We start from the raw sequence: 16,191 nt of genomic DNA on the forward strand, positions 1-16,191 counted from the left end.
TGACGTAATGCTAAGAAGGTGTGATAGACAGGCAGCTCATTCCGGCCGACACATCCAAGACGCTAGATGGCATCTCCCCTGCAGCATAGAGGTGCCCCGGATTCCCACAGGGCATCATGGGAGATGGAGTTCGGCTTCACAGCCCTGCTGGGTGCCATGGGTGCCACCGTGTGACGCTGCAGGGAGACGCGGGGATTTTTATTTTCCCTATTGCCCAGAAGTACTCCCAAGTCACGGGGCCGGAAAAACAGAAGTACTTCCGGGCTGAAGAAAAATACAAGTTTTGTCTGACAGGTCAAGGACTATGGGAGCCGGAGTTGGGAGGGAGTGTGACAGAGCTGCTGGGAGAAGGAGGAGGAGGAGGAAGAAAAGAATTGTATTATTGATTATTTGTGTATTGTGGTGGATGTGGTGCTTTAGAGGCACTATATTGAAGAAAATTAAAATACTTCCTGGTGCTTTTAAACTGGTGTCTGCATCTGTCTGTTGGGTTTCACGGGACAACAGCGCCCTCAAGCGTCCATTTATTGACAAAGGTTAATTTAAACAGATACTGCTTGAACGAGTTTGGACGCTGAGTAAGCTTCTGTTAAGTACAACAGCTCACATAAGTAAAAGATAAAGAAGAATTTGAAATGTACTGCTTAGTAAACAACAGGCCTGTTAGCGTAACAGCAAACACGCCGAGCACGGTGGCCTTGTGTCTTCGTGATCTTGTCTTATGAACATTTGACCGATTTGCGGCTGTTTTTAAAGGTGTGTCCTATGCTCATTATTGCACATTTGTGTGTATGTCATTCCACGTGCGTTCTGGTAGAAAACAAGTCTCGCTATTATATAAAAAAAAAATTCTGCAACGTGACGAGACTTTTTTTGAAGAGATTTTTTTCAAGTTCCGTGAGACGAGACTTTGGCAAGGAGATGTTTTTCAAGTGACGCCCTCCTCTCAAACATATTCAACCATGGTCCTCTCAACTCTCATTGATGTGAATGTTTCGTCATAACAGTTCCTGCGCTCTCAGCACTTATACATTTTTACGTTTTCCTCTCTAAGTTCCCAATAAAACAAGACGAATTATGTCCAAATCTTATTGAAGAATTTCATCCTGAAGGGTTATCAACAGAAGAAATGAGTACACGGGCAATCCTAGCACTGAGAAACAAAGTCAAACGAATTAACGGCAAAAATGTTGATCGGTTACATGGCAAATTGACTAAATGCATATCAATAGACTCTGCTGAAACAGTTGGTGCTGATGGTGTGTAACATGAAAACCAGGGCTGTGGCGCCGGTAGATAAATCCTTCAACTCCGACTCCTTAGTTTCCGGTACTTCTGACTCCGACTCCTCTGCTAATGTATTTTCCATGTTGATTGAAGGAAGGCAACATACACATCGTCATTTAGCCACAGAACTACTGGCTAGGAAGCAGACTCTCTACCGTATTGGCCAGTGTGAACCCCTGAACACACATCAGGCCGTAGCACACACCTCCACCTACATCACTACACTTGTGTACATTCACATGAACTTGTTAAACACGTCATATCTGAAATCAAATGAAACCCCTTTTTGTAATGTACCATAACCCAGATTACAATATGTGAGTGTCAGGTTGTATAATCGCTCCGCTGAGTTTCTCACTAGTAGTAACACAACTGTGCACTGGGCTTTATTCTTACATCAGAGAAGTACGTAATTAGGACTACTGTTTGTGAAATGGGACATTGGAACTTGCTGTATTGTTTTTCATTACAATTTAAATGTATTAGAAGTCGGTACATTTTTGCCGACCCCAGGTACCCAAAATTGTCTCCGACTCCACAGCCCTGATGAAAACATCAACTTACAATCTCATGAAGAATATCTACAACCGTTAACACTGTGCAGTCTTTGACCGGCCGAATTACTGTGCAAAGAAGGATGTATGGTAATGTTAGCGTGTAATTTATATCTGTGATGGGCTATGCAATAGGACAAGATGAGTTGTATTCAAAATTGGTTGCACAATTCCAACATGTCAAATTTTAACAGGTGGTAAGAAAGGTAATGGAGTACATCCAACATGAGATCTCGATAGGCCAGTCGTATTAAGAACGTTTACAGTTTCCTGTTAGAATAGCTTTTGCAAAGACAATTAACAAATCACAGGGACAAACATTTGAAAAAGTTGGTTTAGTTAACAGAGAGAAAGAAACGAAATTAACTCACGGGCAGTTATACGTTGCATTGTCACGATGAAAGTCCAAACACAGAATCAAAAATTCAATGTGATATTGATGAAAATTTCATTCAAAAAAATTGTTTTACAGTAAAAGTGTAAGTTTAAAAAGTATTTGCATGTTCAGTTCAAAGCCAAAATAAAATTGTATAACGCAACGCAACATGAAACATATAATTTTCTTTCAATTTATTACATTTTACTATTTTTTACTCTGGTTAATTACTCGCTGTAATGTAAAATAGTTCATTTTATTATGCATATGCAACAATTCCCATGAAAATAATCTGTTTAAATTGTACATCCGCATCCCAGGGCCACAAAATGGATAGCGCATAGCGCCTACCACGGGGGTTGGCAAGTGAAGCAAGCAGGGCCCCCTAGTACTGCATAATTCAAATGGCAATCCGTATTTATAATTACACCTTGAATCAGGAATGTTTAGCTGGTACACTGAACAAAACTACATAAACATTTATAAATATAGCAGACGTACAAATACTGCAGTGCATTTAATGAAATGAATCAAACCTATAAATGCCTGCATGTTTAGGCAGAGTTAAACTGCCAATATCAATCAATCAATCAACTGAATCAATGGCTGAGAATGCAATTTTTTTTGTTAGACAAATAGAGAAAACTACTTTTCAAATTAAGCTTGTTTTAGTTAAGTACAATACTCAAGACATTAAACAATATGAGAGCTTGTAATTATAAGAACAACTATTTTAAGGGCGGCACGGTGGTGGAGTGGTAGCGCTGCTGCCTCGCAGTAAGGAGACCTGGGTTCACTTCCCAGGTCCTCCCTGCATGGAGTTTGCATGTTCTCCCTGTGTCTGTGAGGGTTTCCTCCCACAGTCCAAAGACATGCAGGTTAGGTGCATTGGCGATTCGAAATTGTTCCTAGCGTGTCCTGTGGTGGGCTGGTGTCCTGTCTGGGGATTTGTTCCTGCCTTGTACCCTGTGTTGGCTGGGATTGGCTCCAGCAGAGCCCCGTGACCCTGTAGTTAGGATATAGCGGGTTGGATAATGACTGACTGACTGACTACTTTATGTTATATTTATTATGGATTAATATTTTCTATATCTATTTTATTACTAAAAAATATGCAATTCAAAGTAATTTATAAAAATGCTTAAATATTCACTGAACAATAAGCCTACAGAATTTAAATTTGTCAAAATGAACAGGTAACACCTGTACTCTATAATTTAATCATAAAAATACCAAAGTTAAGACTTTAATGCAGAACATAAGGCCACTCTGTGTCAGGTTATGTGGAGCTTAGTGTTAAAAGCAGTGGTAGAGAACTAGTATTGGAATTGGCCACCTCACTAACTTGAAACTGGTATTGACCGTAACAATAAAAAACCCCTAATCTTGCTCCACTGAACACCAGCAAAACCAAGGAGCTGGTGGTGGATTTTAGGAGGACCAGGCCCCTCATGGACCCCGTGATCATCAGAGGTGACTGTGAGCAGAGGGTGCAGACCTATAAATACCTGGGAGTGCAGCTGGATGATAAACTGGACTGGACTGCCAATACTGATGCTCTGTGCATGAGAGGACAGAGCCGACTATACTTCACTAGAAGGCTGGCGTCCTTCAACATCTGCAATAAGATGCTGCAGATGTTCTATCAGATGGTTGTGGCGAGCGCCCTCTTCTACGCGGTGAAGTGCTGGGGAGGCAGCATAAAGAAGAAGGACGCCTCACGCCTGGACAAACTGGTGAGGAAGGCAGACTCTATTGTTGGCATGCAGCTGGACAGAGCGACGTGCGCTGAGCACACTCCTGTGAATCATAGACAATCCACTGCATCCACTAAACAGGATCATCTCCAGACAGAGGAGCAGCTTCAGCGACAGACTGCTGTCACCATCCTGCTCCACTGACAGAGTGAGGAGATCGTTCCTCCAACACACTATGCGACTCTTCAATTCCACCGGGGTGGGTAAACGTTAACATTATACAAAGACATCGTCGTTTATACAGTGCATCCGGAAAGTATTCCCAGCGCATCACTTTTTCCACATTTTGTTATGTTACAGCCTTATTCCAAAATGGATTCAATTCATTTTTTTCCTCAGAATTCTACACACAACACCCCATAATGACAACATGAAAAAAGTTTACTTGAGGTTTTTGCAAATTTATTAAAAATAAAAACACTGAGAAATCCCATGTACATAAGTATTCACAGCCTTTGCTCAATACTTTGTCAATGCACCTTTGGCAGCAATTCCAGCCTCAAGTCAGGTTGAATATGATGCCACAAGCTTGGCACACCTATCCTTGGCCAGTTTGGCCCATTCCTCTTTGCAGCACCTCTCAAGCTCCATCAGGTTGGATGGGAAGCGTCGGTGCACAGCCATTTTAAGATCTCTCCAGAGATGTTCAATCAGATTCAAGTCTGGGCTCTGGCTGGGCCACTCAAGGACATTCACAGAGTTGTCCTGAAGCCACTCCTTTGATATCTTGGCTGTGTGCTTAGGGTCGTTGTCCTGCTGAAAGATGAACCGTCACCCCAGTCTGAGGTCAAGAGCGCTCTGGAGCAGGTTTTCATCCAGGATGTCTCTGTACATTGCTGTAGTCATCTTTCCCTTTATCCTGACTAGTCTCCCATCCCCACAGAATGATGCTGCCACCACCATGCTTCACTGTAGGGATGGTATTGGCCTGGTGATGAGCGGTGCCAGGTTTCCTACAAACATGATGCCTGGCATTCACACCAAAGAGTTCAATCTTTGTCTGATCAGACCAGAGAATTTTCTTTCGCATGGTCTGAGAGTCCTTCAGGTGCCTTTTGGCAAACTCCAGGCGGGCTGCCATGTGCCTTTTACTAAGCAGTGGCTTCCGTCTGGCCACTCTACCATACAGGCCTGATTGGTGGATTGCTGCAGAGATGGTTGTCCTTCTGGAAGGTTCTCCTCTCTCCACAGAGGACCTCTGGAGCTCTGACAAAGTGACCATCGGGTTCTTGGTCACCTCCCTGACTAAGGCCCTTCTCCCCCGATCTCTCAGTTTAGATTGCCGGCCAGCTCTAGGAAGAGTCCTGGTGGTTTTGAACTTCTTCCACTTACAGATGATGGAGGCCACTGTGCTCATTGGGACCTTCAAAGCAGCAGAAATTTTTCTGTAACCTTCCCATGATATGTGCCTCGAGACAATCCTGTCTTGGAGGTCTACAGACAATTCCTTTGACTTCATGCTTGGTTTGTGCTCTGACATGAACTGTCAACTGTGGGACCTTCTATAGACAGGTGTGTGCCTTTCCAAATCATGTCCAGTCAACTGAATTTACCACAGGTGGACTCCAATGAAGCTGCAGAAACATCTCAAGGATGATCAGGGGAAACAGGATGCACCTGAGCTCAATTTGGAGCTTCATGGCAAAGGCTGTGAATACTTATGTACGTGTGCTTTCTCAAATTTTTTATTTTTAATAAATTTGCAAAAACCTCAAGTAAACTTTTTTCACGTTGTCATTATGGGGTGTTGTGTGTAGAATTCTGAGGAAAAAAATGAATTGAATCCATTTTGGAATAAGGCTGTGACATAACAAAATGTGGAAAAAGTGATGCGCTGGGAATACTTTACGGATGCACTGTACCTGCATTGTTATCACTCTTTAATTTAATATTGTTCCTTATCAGTATGCTGCTGCTGGTACAGTATATGTGAATTTCCCCTTGCGATTAATAAAATATCTACAATCATAAAAGCACCTTTCCTATCTATCTATCATTAAATTACACTGCCAGAATACGTTGAAACCCACTTCTTTATTCTGTAAGCCATCCAGGAAAAACATCCACTGAAGACAGTAAAACAAGCATGCCCAAACACACAACATAAAATTTTGCATTGACTTAACTCTGCCAACGTCACAAGGGATACAGGCTGCCATCAACACGACTCAACTGCTCAATCGTTCAGTCTTTATTCTTGGAAATCCCCCCCCAGACCCCCCCCAAATGAAAGTAATTTTTACTTACGTCTACTTTTTAAAAAGAGGATACAGGTGGGACCATTTTCCAACGCCCATTAATGCCAGTCACTGCACAAAAACATCTCTACGGTATGGCCTGGCACTGATCGCTTACCAACTCTTCAGCACTCTCTGCACAGGATGCAATGCTGTCGAGCTTCACTTTAATCACAGCACGGGACTTGCAGACTTCTAGCTACGGACTTTTAAATCACCGACTGACGATGGATTAAAAAGTCTGTCTCGGCGAGATTTTCCTCCAACTGTCACTAGAGAAGAGCATGGCAGAGAGGATACATCACCCAAACCTCATTATGATAAAACCTGGTACTTCTTGCTGGTATCACAATATTAGCGGGTCAAGTGCTCTTCACACCCACGGTCACTTTACAGTCTAGCATGAATGGGACATCATCCCTTCCCACGTTACAATGGGCACAACACTAATGTATGCCCTGCCGCACTGTCATTAAGCCAGAAGCTCGTTTCCACTTACATTACAGCCAAGTAGTAACTGAGGCAGAGGCGCTCAACATCACTCAAGAGTTTGAAACCAAAATTCTTGTTGTGAACATTCAATGATGCAAAACTACTCATCCACAGTATGGTGATGCCAGGTGCATGTCATATTTCAAACAATGGGTGAGAGGCAACACTACTGCAGTAAAAGACAACCTGACACTTTAATGCTGTGTGAATCTGACTGCCCCTTCTATACCCACACAACATTCTGGTGCAGAGTTTTGAGAAGTCTCACTATAACAAAACCTAACACCAGCCAGGCACTAAACTGTCACGATGACGTTATACTGCTCAACCTTACAAAGACAAAGCTGGCGATTGTGATATTTAGCCTTGCTAAGCAAAAGAAAAGGCTAATGTTTATGTACCCACATTCCGCTACAAAATGAACTGCCACTGAGGAAAGTTTGTCTAACTTCATTATGGTGCCGATAGGCAAGGCATAGTCATTATGATGTTAAGGTTTCACACTTGGGTGGCACAGTGGCGCAGAGGGTAGCGCTGCTGCCTCGCAGTTAGAAAACCCGGGTGGAGTTTGCATGTTCTCCCCGTGTCTGCGTGGGTTTCCTCTCACAGTCCAAAGACATGCAGGTTAGGTGGACTGGCGATCCGAAATTGTCCCTAATGTGTGCCCTGTAGTGCACTGGTACGCTGCCCAGGATTTGTTTCCGGCCTTGTGCCCTGTGTTGGCTGGGATTGGCTCCAGCAGACCCCCCCATGACACTACAGTTAGGATATAGCGGGTTAGATAATGGATGGAGGGGTTTCAAACTTCATGTAGGAAAGTGCAAAGAGCTACACACGAGCAAAAAGGAACACAAATAAGAAATACGCGAGGTGCCGCATAACATCCGTCCAGGCAACATCAGACCACATGCTCGGATATCATGAGGTTATACGAGAGTTCAGAAACCAGGCACGAAGAACATGATGGGGAGGCTGCAACAGAATGTGCACCTCATGTCTCTTGTACACAAAGCGAGTGTGCTGCCAGTACCATACTATGTATAGTTGTTTTAATATGAACTTCGCCCACTTACAAATTAAATATTTGACTGCTTCTACTTTTCGGCAGCTGCACCCACTTTTATGCACTTCCCATCTCTGAAGCATTGTGGCCTCCTCTCTCTGTCGAGCTTTGACAAGCACCATTTATAATATGGCGTTTGCACAACTTCCAAGTCGCATAACGTCCTATTTCTCCAAAACGTATCATGGACATTAAGCAGCGCACTCCTGTACAAGACACTGTTTTATTGGACGCGACCTCCGAAAAACAGGTTTTGGGGTTTATGTGTGACACATTTTTATCATCTAAGCAATGTGCAGAAATGATAAAAGAGAAAAGAGTTAGGTTATAATGTAAAAAGTGTTGAATATAAACCGAGTGACGTTATGCTCAGAGTGAATGATGAACTAGTCGGGCCTCATCTGGAGAACTGTGTGCAGGCAGAGTGGTGGCTCTGAGGCTGGGGATCTGCACTGGCAATCGGAAGGTTGCCCGTTCGATTCCCGTAAATGCCAATAGGGACTCTGCAAGGCCCTTAACCTGCAACTGCTGAGCACTTTGAGTAGTGAGAAAAGCGCTATACAAATGCCAAGAATTATTATTATAAATTAATTCTGGTCACCAAGAAGACAGAGCAGCAGATGAAGCAGTGGCTATTTTGTGCCCTAGGCCAAGCGACTGTGGCTGGGTCCCCCATGCCCCTTCTGACCTGCGCCCTGGGTGAATGCCTAATTCACCTTAATGGTGGTGCCGGCCCTGATCCCAGGACTGCTCTTGACAGAATTAAATCTGTTTGGTCTCAAGCACGGGAGACTGTGTGAGGACCTAATCCAAGTCTTCAAAACCCTCAAAATGCATTGATAAAAAAAGTCAATCCAGCTACACTTGTCTTTTGATTTAAGGGTGAATCGCGTACTCAAGGGTGTCAGTGGAAATTAAGGGGGTGTACATTTAGGACTGAAGCCACCAAGCTCTTCTGGAATCTGGAACAAAACTACCGAGACATGGAGTTCAAGCTGAAACCCTGACAACCTTGAAGAAGGATCTTGAGGAGATATCATTTAGCAGAGTTTATCCAAGGCGACTTACAAAACTAGTTATAATACATATAAGAATGAAGGTGTAAGCATCCAAGCTATCAAGAGGAGAGCAAAACAAAAAAAAGCAAACACAAGAGAGAAGAACAACTACATCTGCAACTAGACTATGACTTCCTAAAATCTCCGTTAGCGCAACAGCAGCCATCCTGCAGGAATGAAGCTACGCAGACACCAAATATTTAAAGAAAAGGTGTTTTACAAATAGAAAAAAATGGAGATCATTTCCACAGCTTTGGAGCAAGTATGGAGAAACACTGTCCAGTTTTGGCACGACTGGCAGAGGAAGAACGGAGATTCCTCCAAGAGATGCGAGGAGGGACCAAGGACTGGCCATTCTGAGGAGCAAAATCGTTCAGAGAACGGAAGGTCAAGACGGGAGTTTTAAACTGGATCCTTGCAGCAACAGGAAGGCAGCAGAGGAGCAGTGGGAGTGAAACAAGGAACCGAGAACACCAGTCGTGCAGCTGGAGAGGTCCGACAACAGCTGAAGGGGAACCCCACCAGGAGAGCGATGGCTGCAAGAGTCCAGCAGAGAGGGCACCGGTGCCCGACCATGGAGTTACGTGGCATTAACAAGTGAGGAAGTGTTGGTTCTTCTGAATAGTATGAAGACAGGACACCACTGGGCTACCGAAGATGCTTTTACAATGAACAGAAGGGCCAAGCCCAGAATCACAGCAGCTAAACAAACGAGCCTGGTGGTCTCCTCTTGATTGTCTAATTCCTCAAACGTCTACCCAGTAACTAGAAAACACAACAGCAACGGATAAAATGATAAGCATCGCTGTAAAAAGAATAATACATACCGCCACCACTACAGAACGAGGGCCAGTGACACTCATGGTCACAGGTGTCACATCAGAACTCGGCTGGGATCAAAATGCCCTGCACGCCTGCTCGTGGGCACAGGTGTCCAAACCAAACTGAGCACTTCACCCCGACACTGGCACTGAGGCAGTGCCTGCCATGCACCTGTTCCCTCCAACATGGCCCTTTCCAATGCTGTGCTACATTTATTTCCGTCTGGCATTGCGCGGAGTTGTCCACCCACGCTGCAACAATGGCTGGTAACGATGCACTTGTACCCATTCGTCGTTATGACAAAGCCTGGCACGGACAACAACATTGCTACCTCAGAGCACTGCGACGCGTTTTAGCCAATGTGGCAACGTCGCCCAGGCTCACTCTGATCAAGCCTGGCACTGATGCTCTTTCACCAACCAACACTGCAGCACAGCCTGGCATCGATGAGAAGCTGCTCAGCGCCTGTTGTCACTCGTGCACTTCTACTCGGCGTCAATACAACGCAACAGGCCACCGACGGCCGACAGAGGCTACTGCTCTCCCCATGCCCTTTGGCTGTCCGAGTGAGCTCGGCGCCCCGCGACCTTTCACCGGTCGGTCGGCCGGCCGGCTGAGTGGCTGCCCGGCCTCGGCCTCATCCTCGGCCCCGCCCCCGCCCCCACTCACCGCTGAGCGCTCTCTCATTCACAGGCACAGGCACGGGCTCGGCCTCGGTGCGGCGGCAGCGGCGTCGTGTCTCTTCTCCTTGGGTTCGTTCGACAGTTGTCGTCGACAGCGTCAGCTCGAGTGCGCTCAGAGCCGCGGCGTGGGGAAATCAAGAATTCATAACGAAAACAACAGTAGCAAATGAATCGTCAGACGGGGGGAGTCAATGGAAGGAAAAACAAAAAAAAAACAAAGTGTAGCACACAACGCAGAAGAGAATGGAAAGCAAAAAAACGAAGGGAAAAACAAATCAAATAAACAGTATGCAGTAATTATAAAGAAGGAGGAAGAGGAGGATGAAACTAAAGAGAAAAGAAAGAAAGAAACGCCGTCCCCCTCCCCGCGGCGGCTCTGCGTAGCGCGTCACGACTTCCTGCGTTCGGCACGCCACGTTTCCGGTCTTGCGTGTGGCGCGTTGCTCGAAAGGTAGGACAAAGATGTCATCGGTGGGCGTGGCTTGTCTGGAGCGCGGTAAGCAAGGTGTCGCATTCTATGGACTCGTTTGTGCGAAATAAGCGGAAGACGCGACGTGGGGTTTGGAAGCTCAGAGCCGTGCATTATTCCTGCGTGTGGGGCAGCATTGACATCTCGCACGCGGGCGCTAATCCTTCAGTAATCTGGAAAGCTGGAAACTTCAGTAACGCATGCGCGATTTATTAAAGGGCCAGGATCGGGGTTAGGTTTGAAACGCACGCGGTCGGTCTTGGCTGATTCCCTTCTGTGACTTGCGTGTCGCCTTTTCTCCCCGGAGGCATGGAGGACAACAGAATTGGATTACTCCACGTGGAGTACTGGGTGCTTCTCGAGTGCAGACAGATAACGCCATCATCCACCTTCATAAACGGATAAGTGGCTTTGTATTTGTGTGCCCTTCCCAGTTGCCATGTCTCTGTCTTTTCCAAAAGTTTGTGCAACACAATCATTCTTAGTAATACAAAAGTTGCACTTGTCATTCCAACAGATGGTGCATCACATCCATTAACACCTCTCTTACAAACCCCATTCCAAATGACATATTTTTCCTCTTCATAGCTGCACCAATTTTTTTATGGGGTAGCTTTTTTTTGAATAGACTTCTCCAATATAGGCTTCTGCATGATTTTTACAGACATAAGCTTGTAAAACCATTTATTCAAACCTGCGACCAGCTCCACAATGAAGGCAGGGTTCCATACCAAAAAGCATATAACAGAGACATACGCATTACATAGTGTCCTGCAAACATTAACATTGAGGTCAGTATTGATTACTTAGACTTCAATGCAAATTAGATGGGTAGCGCAGTTACTCCACCTTATAGAAGGATAAGTGTGTTGCTGGGTCTCTGCCATTCCAACAAATGGTGCATCACATCCATTAACACTGCTTTTATGACGGCATACCAAATGGCATATAGATAGATAGATAGATAGATAGATAGATACTTTATTAATCCCGATGGGAAATTCACATTCTTCAGCAGCAGATATATATATATACATATAACAGAGACATATGCATTGCATTTGTCATTCTAGTAGATGGCTTATCAAAAACAGTAGTAGTATATTACTACAGATGTTTGTGATGCACCATCTGTTGGAATGACAAATGCAACGCATTTTATTACTACATGTATTACAGAATACAGGCTAATAGATGGTGCACCGCAAGTTGTGACAATGATTGCTTCGATTTCAGCCCACCTTAGGGGGCTCACTAGCAGACACCTTCATCCTAAGAATGAGAAGTTTGTCCCAATAATTGTCTTCAAACATGGGCACAGTCATCATTAGATGGATGGTACTTTATATGTCCCAAGGAGAAATTTAGAAAGAAATAAAGAAATATTATAACAAACAATAACATCCTCCTCAAACACACAAGAATGAAATGAATTAGCGCAAACTGTCGTAATTCAGGGTGTTCATAAAAAAGGTAAGAAATGTCTGATGATGTTTGAAGTCATACAGCATGTGCTCAGGGACACGGACAATTCTGAAGGGCTCACTAGCTTTCCAGCACCACTGTGGACCCCCAGGTGTCCATGGCAGTGACCCGCTCTGGAGGCTCTTTGGTTCACTGAACTCCATTGAGCAGTTCCTGTGTCGAATTGTGAATGGCCGTCTCTTCTCAAAGATCTCCACTCGACTTGCCTTGTCAGGGCACCCCATTAGTGCATTTGTGCAGGTGCCACAACCCATGTCCATAGTCACTTGTCAGCACAGAGGAGGAAAACGTGCCCGACTTGCACATTTCGGGTTGGTCCCACTGATAGGGGTAGCGATGCTGTCATCACTGGCCATCCAGGGCAGCGTGGTAGGAGCTGTTGATGCAGTAGGGATGGCCTTCTCTATTACAGGTTGGATGGTGCCCTCTGTTTTGATGGCATCCTTTGTTTCAGGCTGAGGTGCTGGCGCGGACACGTCAGCTAATGACTGGGGCTGGACGTCCACAGACTTGTCCTTAGGCTGAGATTCGGCAGCGGTAGCGACAGGGGAATTGGAAGGCTCCGCTGCGGCCTCAATCGGCTTTGTCTTGGCTGCCTACTTCCCCCCACCTTTCTTGGCCTTGCCCTGCTTGCCAGCTTTGCCATCCTGCTCATGTGACATGAAAGAACTTTTTGGGCTTGCCGAGGAGAGCATGGAGGATTAGAGTGAGAGAGCGAAGAGGACTTAGGAGAGGAGGTAGAAGCAGACTTGGAGCTTTGCTTGGCGACAGGAACAGGTTTGGAGGGAGATGGAGGCTTCACACCGGCTTCTTGAGCAGGAGTTCTAGCAGCAACAGGAGACAAACCACCAGCACCCGTGTCTGGAGGACAGGCAGCTGAAGAAGAGAGGGTTGGAGATGAAATAAGACACAAAGAGCAGTTTTGGGGGCTCACGCGGGGTCACACTCTGAGCAGGCAGTGCAATAAAGACAAAGACCAATGGCAGGTTAGTCCACTAGAGTCCTAGGGTTAATCACACAGCACAGCGGAGGAGTCCCGAGGGTCTCGCCCCATAGCCACCAGCCCGGGCCGCACACACATTTACAAGTGTAGCTGAGGCTCCTGCCCCATTTAGTCTGCAACTCGCCTTTTCTGCTCAACTGGCGTTCGGGTCCCCATCACCAGCAGCTCCTTTTAGAACTTTGGGTGAATTTTGAGGACAACGGCCCATCCATCCTATTCAGTTAAGACTGTCCAAAAATACATCAGATTTGGATTTGAAGACCCCCCCCCCCCCCCAAAGTCTTACTGTCCACCAAGCTGAGCATTAGAAGAAGGTGGCGGTGAGAGGGAATATCTACTGTGGACCCCGACACAGACAGGCTGAGGTGCCAGGCCTGCCTTTATTTAAGTGGGGAAGCGTCTTTCTTTTCTCCCCACTACGAAGCGCCACATATTTGTGACCCCGTCCTTGTCTCTCTCAATTCTCCCCTCCTCCTCCCGACTAATGGTGAGGCGGCTCCTTTTATAGCACACCTTGGAAGTGTTCCAGATGTTTCTTGACCTTCTTCCGGCTGCAATTCCGGGTGTGGCGGATGTGGTGCCCCAAAGGGTTCAGCCCTGGCGGTGCCCACGGAGCCCAAGAGGGTGGCTCCAAACTACAACTCCCAGCATGCCCTGCGGGGATCTGTGGCGCAGTAGGGGCTGCCCTCTAGTGACTTGGGGGCAGATAATAACTCCAATGTGGTCTCTCCCTCAATCCTTCCTCCTAGTTAGCATCCCGGCCAGGTAATGGCCCTGTCCATCTGTCACACTATTATTCAGGACATTCGCTTTGTCCTTCTAGCACCCGAGCCCTGGATTGCTTGAGTCCAGTTGTGATGGCCGGTCCATCCCTTCATGTTATTCTTATGGAGTTGCTCTTCTCTGTCAGCTTTGTATGCTTCCTCTGCCTTCACTCAGCTTCTTCTTGTGAGCTCTCTGGGCGTCCATCAGATCCTCTCTGTCACCAGGTTTCTTCTCATTCAGGAGACACTTTTTAGCTCCTTCGTAATCCCGGGCTCCCGCCGTTCAAATTCTACACAAGAGCCTGCTCACCTGATAGAAAAAGGCCATCCAAAGAGATGCAGGACCCGATTCTGCCCATTTATGTGCCACCGGCTCTTCAGATCCGATCGGCGCACGATGTGAGTCTCGTGTGCCTCAAGATGGATGCCACCATGCCGGGTCTTTTTTAGCTGGAGCAGCTGACCCGAGGGTGGGCCTTTGTAAGGGCAACTGCTGCTCATCGTGACATTTGTGTGCAAGAGGACAACGACACAGCAAGTCCCTTCTCGATGGCACCTGTGGCCGGCCGGGATTGCATTCATTTATTTTTCCGACTGGCACAGTGAATGCACCTGTTTTCAAGCACGTCTAACTTTTTATGTTTGCCCCTTTCATGCCAGGAGCTTCATAACTCCACCTTCACCAGCAGCCTGAAGTCTGTTAACCTTGACTGTCAGATTCATTTTATTTTTCCTAAGGTGCCCGTCTCAGGCTCAAAGCACTTTTTATTGTTATTTTTTTCATTTGATGTCCATTGTGCTCTGGGTGTACTGAAACCTTAAAGCGAGCGGGCACACTCAGCCCACCACAATTGATATTTTTAACATTAGCTAAACGTCGCCCGTTAGGAGTGGCACGTGGGGGTCTCCCTTTTCTTTCTCGGGGGGTGTTCATTCATGGTGTCCTCTTCCAGCAGCACCCCCAAGCTCTTCCATGATGGTCTCCCATCCCAAGACCTGGCCAACCTCAGGGTGAGAGGGGGCGCTGTTGCGAGCGGCACAGAGAACACGCCCAATGAGGGCAGCTGACTCCGCTCCTTCTGTTTGGAGGGCTGTACATTCGAGGGTGGCGCCTCATTGTGGACTGACGGTTGACAGAGACAGAGCTCCAGTCTGCACCCGAAAGGCGCTATGAGTCTACCCAACTGCCCTTTATTTGGTTTATATGTGCCACTCTGTGCTGTTTTGGTGTTTAAACAGGGCGACCCAGTTGGCACTCCAGCGTTTATCTGGATCCACATGACCTAAAGGTGCTGGTGAGGCCTGTGGTCTGTATGTGGATCCAAATACCCACCCCAGTGCAGTGACAGGGACAACGTGCTGGAAAAATTGTCACCGTGCTTGTCAATGGGTTAGCACTTCTGTATATGGAGATGGACGCCGCTCCTTGTTGACCCTTCAGGTTTGCTGTTGGGAGGCGTCTTGTGATGCCACATCCACAGTGCAGGATTTACGTATAAGCTACACAAGCTATAGCTTAGGGCCCCCACCTTCTTGGGGGCCCCCAAAACAAATTGTCCGAGTGAGCATTATTTGTCCCAATCAGGCCCGGCCTTAGGCATAGGCGAAGTAGGCGACCGCCTAGGGCCCCAGCGTCCGGGGGGCCCCGGATCGACTCCTTGGTCTAATTTTCACGCATTTCACAAAACTTCCAGGGGGGCCCTGGACCCCCCTTTCGCCTAGGGCCCCATAATACCTAAGACCGGGCCTGCACATCCACATGTAGCTCCTGGCTGGCGGAACGAGCCACCCACCTCCATTTGAACTTCTGAGTCCTTCAATGAGTTTAAGAAGAGTCTGAAGATCCTCTGGTTTGGTGAGTTCCTGTCTAACTAATATCAGCTGTTTGGTTTTGTAATCAAAGACTTGTCACTTGCTTGTGTTAAAGTTCTGAGCTCTTCACGCATGATGATCAATTTTGTTACCTTGTCCTGCCACACTGGTTCCCAAGCAGTCCCCTAGATGGATGTTTATTCGATTATGTTGGCCTCTTTTGTGAGTCCGTTTGGATAAAAGTCTCTGCTAAGCGACTAAATGTAACTGGATGAGACATAAAGCTGAGGTCCCCACACTCTATGGTCTTTAAAGATCCCTGGGCATCT

The 16,191-nt window shown here is 46.5% G+C and overlaps 1 protein-coding gene across 15 annotated transcripts in view; it reads right to left on the minus strand.

Moving 5' to 3' along the window:
* The window catches only part of LOC114649225 (R3H domain-containing protein 2), a 124,317-nt gene extending 113,522 nt beyond the window's left edge, over positions 1–10,795 (minus strand). For 3 of the 15 annotated variants that reach the window (XM_051925390.1, XM_028798724.2, XM_028798723.2), the window contains exon 1: positions 10,316–10,763. The gene's annotated coding sequence lies outside the window, so the exon portion shown is untranslated. Of the gene's footprint in view, positions 1–10,315 lie in introns of all 15 variants that reach the window. The other 12 variants (XM_028798720.2, XM_028798718.2, XM_028798727.2 and 9 more) reach the window with 10 other exon arrangements.
* Between the last annotated feature and the right edge of the window lie 5,396 nt (positions 10,796–16,191).

This window comes from Erpetoichthys calabaricus, chromosome 3 (assembly GCF_900747795.2).
Source record: "Erpetoichthys calabaricus chromosome 3, fErpCal1.3, whole genome shotgun sequence".
Classification (NCBI taxonomy): Eukaryota; Metazoa; Chordata; class Cladistia; order Polypteriformes; family Polypteridae; genus Erpetoichthys; species Erpetoichthys calabaricus.